Raw genomic sequence first — 11,009 nt, 5'->3', positions numbered from 1 at the left:
TGTATTTGTTTCACTCTGTGAAGCTGTGATACTTTGTCTAGAACACCTGATGGTCTAATAAAGAGCTAAATGGCCAATAGTGAGGCAGGAGAAAAGATAGGCGGGGCTGGCAGGTAGAAAGGATATATAGAAGGAAAAATCTGGGAGAAGAGGGAAGAAGTAGCTGGAGAAGGAGGAGGACATTAGGGAGCAGCGCCACCCAGCCACACAGCAATCCACGGAGTCAGAGTAAGATTTACAGAAGTAAGAGAATGGGAAAAGCCCAGAGACAAAAAGTAGATGGGGTAATACAAGTTAAGGAAAGCAGCAAGAAACAAACTAAGCTAAGGCTTGTTGTTTGTAACTAAGAATAAGACTCCTTGTGTGGTTCATTTGGGAGCTGGGTGGTGGGCCCCTCATAAGAATCCTAAGAGCTTAACATCGGACAACTACAACTGTGCAAGAACGAGGTCTTGAGTTTGGATTCCCAACGCCCCATAAAAAGGTGGGCACAGTAGCACCAACACGGCTGCCTCAGCGTGAGCAGAATAAGGACAACAGCAGACACGCCAAAGGAGACAGGAGAAGACCAGGCCTCAGCCCTACACAAAGCACTACAGGCAACTAAGGAATTCCGAGTGGGAGAAATGATCTTTGCCAGGGAAGAGTACCAGCTGCTTATCCAGTACCAAATGGTCTGCCCGGAAAAACACAGGTAACGTTATACCAATGGAGCAGGTTGTTTATAGGAACATACATGTATATATAAATGTGCATATGCATGCAGCAACAACGGACAAAAGAAGCCCGAGTTTGTCAGAGGTCAAGGAAGGGTATACGGGGAGGCTTGCAGGGAGGAAAGAGACGGGAGACGTTATGTAATTATATTATAGTCTCTAAAATAAAAAAGAAATGAACTAATTAAAAGGCTGGGCACAGTAACGCACATCTGTCCTCTCGGTGTCAGGGAAGTCGACACAGGAGGATCCTAAGAGTTCTCTGGTCAGTCTAACTGATGCCCTGAAGGTTCACTGGATTCTGTCTCAAAAATATCAAATACCAGCTGGGCAGTGGTGGCGCACGCCTTTAATCCTAGCACTCAGGAGGCAAAGGCAGGCAGATCTCTATGAGTTTGAGGCCAGCCTGGTCTACAAGAGCTAGTAGGATAGCTAGAACAAAATAAAACAAAAACAACGACAAAAACCAAAACACAAATAATAAAACCAACAGCAACAAAAAACAAATATCAACTGCTATACTCCCATAAGCAAGCAAGCGCGCGCGCACACACACAATAAATAAAATAAAATAAAAATCCGGGCGGTGGTGGTGCACGCCTTTAATCCCAGCACTCGGGAGGCAGAGGCAGGCGGATCCCTGTGAATTCGAGGCCAGCCTGGTCTACAAGAACTAGTTCCAGGACAGGCACCAAAAACTACGGAGAAACCCTGTCTCGAAAAATCCAATAAATAAATAAATAAATAAATAAATAAATAAATAAATAAATAAATAAAAGGTTTAAGTTGAGTCTGGTGACTCAGGCCTAAGATCCCAGCACTTGGGAAGCAGAGGCGGGTAGATCAGGTCATCCTTGGCTATGTATTGAGGCTGCAAGAGATCCTATCTCAGAAACAAAAACAAAAGTGTGTTTGACAAGCTGGGAATAGCGCTCAGTGTTTGCCTGGCTACTCAAAGCTCTTAATTCTATCCCTAGTACTGGACTGAGTGGGTAGGATGGGCTATAGTGGAAGATCTTTCTCATGAAAAACTTTAGGGGCTAGAGAGATGGCTCAGTGGTTAAGAGCACTGGTTGCTCTTCCAGAGGTCCTGAGTTCAAACCCAGCACCCGCATGGTGGCTCATTACCAGCTGTAACTTTAGTCCCTGAAGGACCCAATCCAGTCTTCTGGCCTACACTGGCATGGTGCACAGACATACATGCAGGCAGAATACCCCTATACATAAAAAAAATAAAATTTTTTAGCCAGGCATGGTAGCACACACCTTTAATCCCAGCACTCACTTGGAAGGTAAAGGCAGGTGGATTTCTGTGAGTTTGAGGCCAACCAAGGCTGCATAGTGAATCTCTGCTTAATTTAATCCCTAATTAATTTAACTGATTAATTAAAATTTCTTGTTTTATTGCATGTAATGTTTTTTAAATTTTTCACTGATTAATTACACGTGTGTGGTTTTTTTTTTTTCTTATTTTTATTTTATTTTTTAGGCAGAGTCTCACTATTGTAGCCTTGGCAGGCCTTGACCTCAGAGAGATCAGCCTCCTTCTGCCCCTGAGGAGCAAAGGCCTGTGCCATAACCAGATGTAACTTTTGCGAATTGTTTCTTCCCTTCACGGAGGGTTTCAGGTCTTGGACCCGGAGTGCCAGGCTTGCGCAGAACAAGCTTTCTCCCGAGCCATCTTTCTGACCCAAGTCTTCAGCTAGGAAGCAGATGCCTGGGGTAAAGTATGCAGTCTGTGTCTTCCCCCTTCCCCTGTCACTGTGACCAAGAATCCCTGGGCTGCTCTGAGGACCCTGGGCAACCTTAGGGTATCTGCTTTGAAGAGCATTGAATCAGATGCCGTCTTCCATGGTTGCCCTCTGGTCACAGCAAGGTCCCTTTGGGTTAGTCACAGTAAAGGACTCCCACCTTTGCTCTAGACCCGAGAACTCCCGTGTAGCCTCACAGCCATGCCAAAAATGACAAGCCAGTTTTCTTCCTCTGCAGGGACTATAAGAGAAGCTGGGTAGAAGGCTGTGTTAGACGACTTTCCTGGGAGTGGTGGGTGGGTAGGGTTGGAGGAGGACCCCTGGAGTAACCGACAATCTGACCCAAGATGAACGGGACAAAGTCACTCCAGATAGAGTGGTGTAAGCGGTCTGCCCAGGGCTCTGCCTCTCCTGACTTCCTCAGACTCTGGTTTGGGAGGATCCAGGGATTGTGTGGGCATTTTGCTTTTCATTTAATAGCCATGTGGTGCAGAGAATGCTTGGAAATTATACTGTCTGTTAATTATCCTTTGAATTGGGGTTGGGTAATGAGACTCGTTTTTGATGAAGGCCCAAGCCAACGCACGCAGAAACTGTAGCTCTTTGCTCATCTGGCTCCCTGTGCTACCAATGAGCTTTCGGGTAGAGGAAAGAGCAACTTGGACTCTGGAATGTGGCCATGGTTCTGAAACCCAGCCAGGAGGCCAGGGCTGCCAGGGAAGGCTCAGGCCTCCGGCTCTTCCTCCAAGTAAGCGGCCTTTCTGCTCAAGGAAGACAGGTTGGGGTATGTAAGGAACCCTTCTTTCATCTCCGGACACAGCTGGCAAAGTAGTACTTAATCACCTCCTAGCTTCAACCCCTTAGGGGGACAGGCAGCTGCCTCCTCTCACCCCTCAGCTTTTTCCACCTTCCTGGAACAGGACGGAAAATTGCAAGTCTTATATGCATCACTGGGAGACTCAAAATGGGGTGACCCTGGTGTTGAGCCCCCTAGAAGGGCTGCTTGCATCATGGAAATTTTCAGATATAAGGAACTCTGGGTCTTCTGCCTACTTGTTCCTACCCAGGTCCAATGGAGTCTGACAGACCTAAGAGAATGTACTGTATGTTTGTAATCTCAGCTACTTTGGAGGCTCAGGTAGGATGCTGAGGCAGAAGAATCGGAGTTCCAGGTCAGCCCATACAATATAACTAAACCAAACCTCAAAAGGGCGTGTGTGGTGTGCTGGGAACTATATGGAAGACTAGTCCCTAGGCCTATGGCCTATGGGATAAGGCATAGCCCTCTCTAATGTAACTTAGGCAGGATGTTTCTGAAGCAGCTGCGACAGGAGCTAAGTAGGTAAAATGCTTGCCTTGCATTGAAGGCTTGAGTTCCAAGCCCAGGACCCACAGAAAAAACAACTAAGTGTCTCTCTGTTTACTTTTATAGTCCCAACACTGGGAAGGTGGGAACTGGCAGATCTAATCAGCAACCTGAAAAGCTTGAACCTGTGGAACGGACGGACAGCTGTGGTTGTTTTCTGCCCTGTGTGTGCGTGTATTCGTGAGCACAGCACATGGGCACACACATACACACCCTGGTGATTTCAGTGTGGGGGTCCTCTCTGGCATTTGAACACTTGGTGCCCACTAATGACACTCTTTGGGAGGTTTTGGAGGTTCAGCTTTGCTGGAGGAAGTTTGTTACTGGAGGTAGCCTTTGAGACTTTAGAGCCTGGTCTACTTCTGGAGATCTAGGGCAGTCAGGACCATATAGTGACAAGATGGGAGCTCTCAGCTTGCTGCTCCTGCCAGGCTGATAGAATAGCAGAGAGAAAGACTCTATTCCTCTGGAACTGTAGGCCTAAATAAACCCTTCCTTCTACAAGCTGCCTTGGTCATGGTGTTTATCAGGGAATTAGGAAAGTAACTAGTTCACAGAAAGGAAGAAAGGAAGAAAGGAAGAAAGAACGAAAGAAAAAAAAAGAAAGAAAAAAGAAGGAAGGAAGGAGGGAGGGAGGAAGGGAGGGAGGGAGGGAGGGAGGAACTGGCTCACCCGATGACACTACAGACCCAAGCTTGAAGCCTGGAACACACACAAAGGTAGGAGAAAACAAACTCACAAAATCGTTCTTTGGCCTCCTCACACATGCTGCGGCAAGCCCCACCCCCCACTAATAATAAAAATTTTTAAATGTAAGTTCTTGAGAATGATCTGGTCCTGTACACACACACGCTAATAATAAAACAAAATTCAATTGTAAATTCTCGAGAATGACCTGGGATGAGAAAGAGATGGGATGAATGCGGGGATTAAAGGTTTAAGTGAGGGTGGGGGAGGGGACAAATGAGAGGAGAGGGTGGGGCCTGGCTTAGCCAAAACCCTTATGGAAACCTACTAAGTTATCTAAATTAGATTAGAGAATTAAATTAAAGCTAATTTAGTTAGAAAAATGTGTATGTGGGCTGGAGAGATGGTTCAGCAGTTAGGAGCACTGGTTGCTCTTCCAGAGAGATCTTGAGTTCAGTTCCCAGCAAGCACATGGTGACTCACAACCGTTTGATGCAATTTTCTGGCCTGCAGGCAGACGGAGCATTCGTGTACATAAAATGCATAAATAAATCTTTAAAAAGAAAGAAAAAGAAAAATGCACGCGCGCGTGTGTGTGTTAATGTGGAGTTTGAACACATGGCCCTGCATGGTACACCTCTCAGGAAGGTCACAGTTTCCCCAAACAACCCAGCTTATTGCCTTTGCTCTTGACTGTCCACCAGAAGTCGATGGTGAGACCCAACTGTTGCTGGCGCCTGCCTTTAATCGCAGCACTAGGGAGGCAGAGAGAGGTAGATCTCTATGAGACCAACCTGGTCTACAGAGCGACCTGGTGTAGCTCTGGCTAGCCTGGAACTTGCTATATAGTCCGTGTTGCCCTTGAACACAGTACTGGCATCAACGTTATGTGCCCACCACACACTTTTCCTCATCCTCTGACTGTTGTATTCTTTCCACCCTCTCTTCTCCAGTAAGGGGTGGTGGCAGGAGGGTCAGGAAGGTCAAGGCAATCATCCTTGGCTGCATAGGGAGGTTAAGGTTAGCCTGGGATACATAAGACTTTGTCTCGAAAAAAAAAAAAGTTAAAAAGGAAGCTATAATAAACACTTCCTCCCTAGGTTAAACAACTAACTATTGGCACTGCCATATTTCCCACAGCTTTTGGACTTCCTCTACTCTGGCCCCTCAGCAGGCTGCACCAGAGATGCAGGCCCAGCCCCTTCATCCACAGGGGCTCTGCCATGGCCACAACCAGGAGCATGAATGAGAGTTCCTAGCATGATCTCATGCATGCCCAGTCCAAGCAAAACTCTTATCTTTTGAAGTTTCTGCTTTCAAGGCAGATTTTTGTGCATACCGTCTAGTCGTGTGCTGCTTTTTAACTTATTATTACCGGCACGCTTGGTATGTATAATGTGTTATATGAGTGTGGGCGCATGCTCGCCATGATGTGCCGTGGAGGTCAAAGGTCAGCTTTCAGGAATTGGTTCTCTCCATCCACCATGGGATCGGGAGCCCGACTCAGGTCATCATGGCTTGGCAAGTGCCGTTACCTGCTGAGTCACCTCGCTGCCCCATATGGCACTTCCCTTTCCCTTTTCTTTTTAAATGGCTTAAAATAAAGGGTCCAGGCCTGTTTTCTTGTTTAGGTGCCACACTTTGGATTTATCTATATTTTTTTGTTTTTTTGTTTTTCCAATTTTGTGAGACAGGGTCTCTCTACACACAGCCCTGGTGTTCTGGAACACACTGTGTAGAGCAGGCTGGACTTGAACTCACAGAGACCCACCCGCCTCTGCATCCCAGGTGTGAGCCACCATGCCCTCAAAGGATTTACATGATTTAAGAATCTTTCATGGTGTCCTTCACAGAGAGTAACATTCCACACTGAAGTTTGACTATGTTGCTTTCCTTCTGAGAATCTTGTCCTGCTGCACACTGGAAAAAAAAACCCAAAATCTTTAACCCATAAGGTGGCCTAGATTCTCCCTCTACGCCTCATTCTGTTCCGGATACTGAACCTCTTCCCAGTTGCTGAACAGAGAAGTCTTAAATGCCCCCTTCTTCATGTATGGCAATTAGCAATTACACAGGGCATGCACCTGTCATTCACTTGGTGCACAGCTGTTACCCACAGGACTGGGGAGACTGCGTCCCAAACACCTCGCATCTAGGTATGTGACCTGGCACATAGCAGACACTCAGGAAATAGGAATCAATCAATAGGCAGACAGCACAGATGAGACAGCACAGGTGTCTCTTCATGCCTGGAACTTCCATCTGGGAAGCGGTTGGGTGTCACTTTAGCCTCAAAACTGCATCCTTATTGCCGCCTGTACCTAGAGATAGCAGGCCTGAAGCCCCAACTGTGAGGCTTTCAACTGGGCTTAATGAAAGATGGCACAGATACCTTCATCATGGCAGGTTCTATCCACAGTGCCAGAGATATTTATTAGGGATGACTTAAAAAGCTAGCACTCTGGGGCTGGAGAGATGGCTCAGCGGTTAAGAGCACTGGCTGCTCTTCCAGAGGACCTGGGTTCAATTCCCAGTGCCCACACGGTGGTTTACCAGTCTGTACCTCCAGTTCCAGGGATTTCCAACACCTTCATACAGACACGCAATGCATATAAAATAAAAATAATTTTAAAAAACTAGTATTCTATAACAATGTTAAGGTCCATCCCAAATGCAGCTGAGGTTGGATGTGGTCCCTGAGCACAGCAAGGATAAGGTGGAGCCTGGGGCTGAGGCTTGTGCAGAAACCAGCAAAGCTGTTAATAACTTAGCTGTTCAGGTTGCCAAAGAGATGGAGGAGGTAGTTCACAGGCAGAAAACACATGAATGAAGTTCCGGCGAGACACTGAGTCTGACCAACCAGTCTGGTGTGGACTGAGGCAACTGCTGTTGCCAGACCGTGCTCACTAAGATTTTCTATGAAAATGGGAAAGGGAACCCCCCTTACCTATTTACTGTGTGTGAAAATGGGAAAGGGAACCCCCCTTACCTATTTACTGTGTGTACATGTGTACAGAGGACAGCCTGCAGGGGCTGGTCCTCTCCCTCCACGTCCTGCAGATCCAGCTGTTCATCATGCTTGGTGGTCAGTGGCTTTCCCAGCTGAGCCATGTCGCCAGCCCTTCCCAGAGGAGGATCTTGGCTGACCCATCACTGGCTATCCCGGCACCCTAAGGAGGCTGTGTCTGCAGGGGACCTGTGGTCTCTAGACCCGCAGATGAGCAGATCTCACGATGAGAACTCGGTGCAGACTGGCTTGAGATGCAGAGCAGGAAAATTGCCAAGGGTAATTCTCGGGTGTTTGGGGCAGGAATACACGTGGACATATTGTGGGGACAAGGATCAGTCAGGTAAGGACTTGGGTCTTGCGATCCTGGAGAGGCTCAGCCTGCATGCTTGGGAGTCCCAAGCATTACCGAAGACCAGGCATATGGAAAAACAAGGTCCCAGATGCTTATGGAAACAGCCAGGTGCTGTTTTTTCCCAAGCTACTTCCTTAGCCTCGACTCAAACCTTCCCTCTGCAACTCAAGCCTTCTTCTATCTGGGACATTCCACATTCCCCCTAATAGGGAGACACCAGAGGGCTGGGGATACTGATGAGGCAGTAGAATTTCAAGAGTCCCTTGATGAGGAATCTTTGAAAAAAATAAATAAAAACAGCTAGGATGCCGTCAGAAGATGGGGGACAGGGTAAGCAGGTTGATGTTGGGGGAGAGGGGGCAGTGGAGAGGATGAGGAAATTTGAGAAAGCTAGCTTAAGAGTAAGACCCAGGAGACAGAGTGTGAGACTCTGGGCACAACGATAGGGGTGGCTTGAAATAATAACAAGAATTTTTTTTTTTCCTGACACAAGATGGAAGGGGTGGATGCTATTCTCAATTCGGAGCTTAATTCTTCAGTTTCAGGATTTAAAATCCAATTGTCCCTTAAGGGTCATACCTTCTTATCAGCAATTTACACCTCAGCAAATGTAATTTCCCAGACAATTTCTGACAGCAGGCTTCTGTAGGCGAGAGGGTGGGGGCCGATCTTACTAAGGGATATGAGACTCCAAAACGCAGGGTTCTCAAACCAGCCGGTTAGAGCAGCTGGAGAGGATCCGTACCTCCAGGAAAAGGGATTTGTTCCCTCAGAGATCACCGGACCCTCTGCCTCTGACCAAAGCCTGGAGAACTGGGATATAGGTCTTTCCAGGCACCTTGGTGGGGGAGCTGCACAGCGCAGGATTTCTGCAAGACTCTGCCTGCAGTACCCCGCCCCCATTGGGAGGGCTCTTAAAAGGGCAACGTCAGAGGCGGAGCCTTAAGCTCAGTTAGGCTCTGGTGTAGGTGGGGGCCACGTGGATGCACCCCTCTTGCGCCTGTCTGGGAGGGGCTGAGGAACCCCAGGCTGGGAGGTGACTGGGAGAGTAGTAGAGGCCCCTCATCCTGGCACAGGCTGTGACATGCAACACATTTCTTTGGGGCCCATCCCAGTTCTGCCTGTCAGACTTATCCTGGGAGCTCAGCCAGGACTGCCCTAGGCACCCCCGTAGGAGTACTGGAGTTGGGGGGGGGTATCCTGTGGACCCAGCATACACGGGAAAAACTTCAGCAAAGGTAAAACTGGGCAGACTGTAGGGAGTCTGATCCTGGGAGTGGGGGGTCAGCGTAGGGGTAGGGGAGCATATGCTTGACTGGGGGTGGGCTCTGCACAGCAGGCTGAGCTCAGGTTGGTCCTAGCAAACACTGGGTCCAACGTGCCTGCCTGACCTTTGAGAATCCTCTGAAGCCTGACTTGTAGTTGACTCTCTGGAAGTCAGGACAAGCATCAGGTCCCAGCAGCTTACTTGACGCACACAGACCTGCATTTTGGGACCTGGATTCCTGGGTGTGGGAACCAAATTCTACTAAGGGACTCAGGACTCTGACTCACTCCACAGGGCCTCTGGGGGTTGTTTGCTGAGGTAACCTGGGTAGCTGAGGTTGGAGATGGGGCAGTTGAAGTGCCAGGGATGAGGGCATCCACTGGAGGCTGCGGAGGCAACTACGGGTGGAGTCAAGGTTATCTGGGCTCCTTCCCAACTGCTCAGCCTCCAGGTGGGTCAGCCCATCCTAAACAAGGCTTGCATCAGCCAGAGCCAGTGCTCCCAGAAAAGGATTCTGGTTCGTGGAAGCCACACCCTCCAGTACAGTGAGAGTGGAGACTGTCCTATTCTCTCTGTAAGCTTGGCTCCCAGGGAGCTTAGCAACAGGGTCGGAGGGCATGCCCACCTGCCAACAGGTTCTCGTGAGGAAGATCTCTGCCAGCTATCTTTCTTTCTCTCTCCTGTTTCCAAGAAGGAGGAACGCATCTGTTTAACAGGCCACTTGGCAGGTGGGCATGGTGGCGCACACCTGCAGGCGGAGCTGAGTGAGTTCGAGGCCAGCCTGGTCTATAGAGCTAGTTCCAGGGCAGCCAGGGCTACATAGTAAGACCCTGTCTCGAAGAAAAAAACAAACACATACAAAATAAGAAACAGACCACCTGGCTCACCCAGAGGAAGACCAGTATGGGAAGAATGACTAACTGTTCTGATCATCTGGAGTCCAAGTACAGCCAGCTACAGAAAACTAGCGAGGTAAAGAGGAAGTCAGTCAGTGCAGGGGAGGCAAGAGCTGATGCAGCAAGACCAGATAGCACCCTGTGCCAGAAGGCTATAGGCATTAGGAGACAGGATATAGAAGTGGGGAAGGCAGCCATGGAGACCTCGGCCAGGCCCAAGACAGGCACGGGGCCACCTAGACATTCCTAATAGACTTTTAAGTGGGGCAGCCTAGCCTCACTAGGTTCAGCCTCACATGGTTCAGGCTGCTTTTCATCAAACTGAATGTTAAGGTTATGGGAATGGGAATTTCTAGCCCCGAATGACAAATGGGAGCAGCCTGCTCTTTTGTCCTCTTGCCCAGGCTTTGTTTTCCCAGGGCTGAGGCCAATGGGCCATGGGACCTGCCTGGAGGTCCCCAGCAGGCACAGCAGGCAATAGAGCCTTGGTGGTCACCCTTGCAGCGCCTAGTTTTGACAGGCATGCCAAGAGCAAGGTTAATGGGCTCTTTCCCTGCTCGGTACTGGGCCACGCAGCAGAGGTGGGCTGAGCTGAAGACCCCTCACAGGCCAGGGCACACTTGAGCTCCCGATCTCCCTAAGAGACAAACCCGGCCACTCTGAGCCAGGCTACCACCTGGCCACACCACCTCCCTCTCCCACTCTGGGACGGGTATAATCACGTCCCCACCCTACCTTCTGGGACCATAGGAAGATAAAAGGGAGCATCTAGAGGAGGCGCTTCACCCTGCCAGGAGACAAGCGCTAGACTGACCTAGGCTGTCATTAGAGTCGAGGATACAGATCACAGATGAAAGGGAGCCGGGGAAGGAAGAAGGCCTGAATACTACTTTCCCCAGGGTGCAGGTGCCCAGCTATTAGGGCACAGTGGGAGTCCCTGAGGACAGAGGAACTACACTCCTCT

Source organism: Myodes glareolus, chromosome 17 (assembly GCF_982192425.1).
Source record: "Myodes glareolus chromosome 17, mMyoGla1.1, whole genome shotgun sequence".
Taxonomy (NCBI): Eukaryota; Metazoa; Chordata; class Mammalia; order Rodentia; family Cricetidae; genus Myodes; species Myodes glareolus.
The sequence above is the reverse complement of the archived record's forward strand: the minus strand, read 5'-3'. Positions refer to the sequence as shown.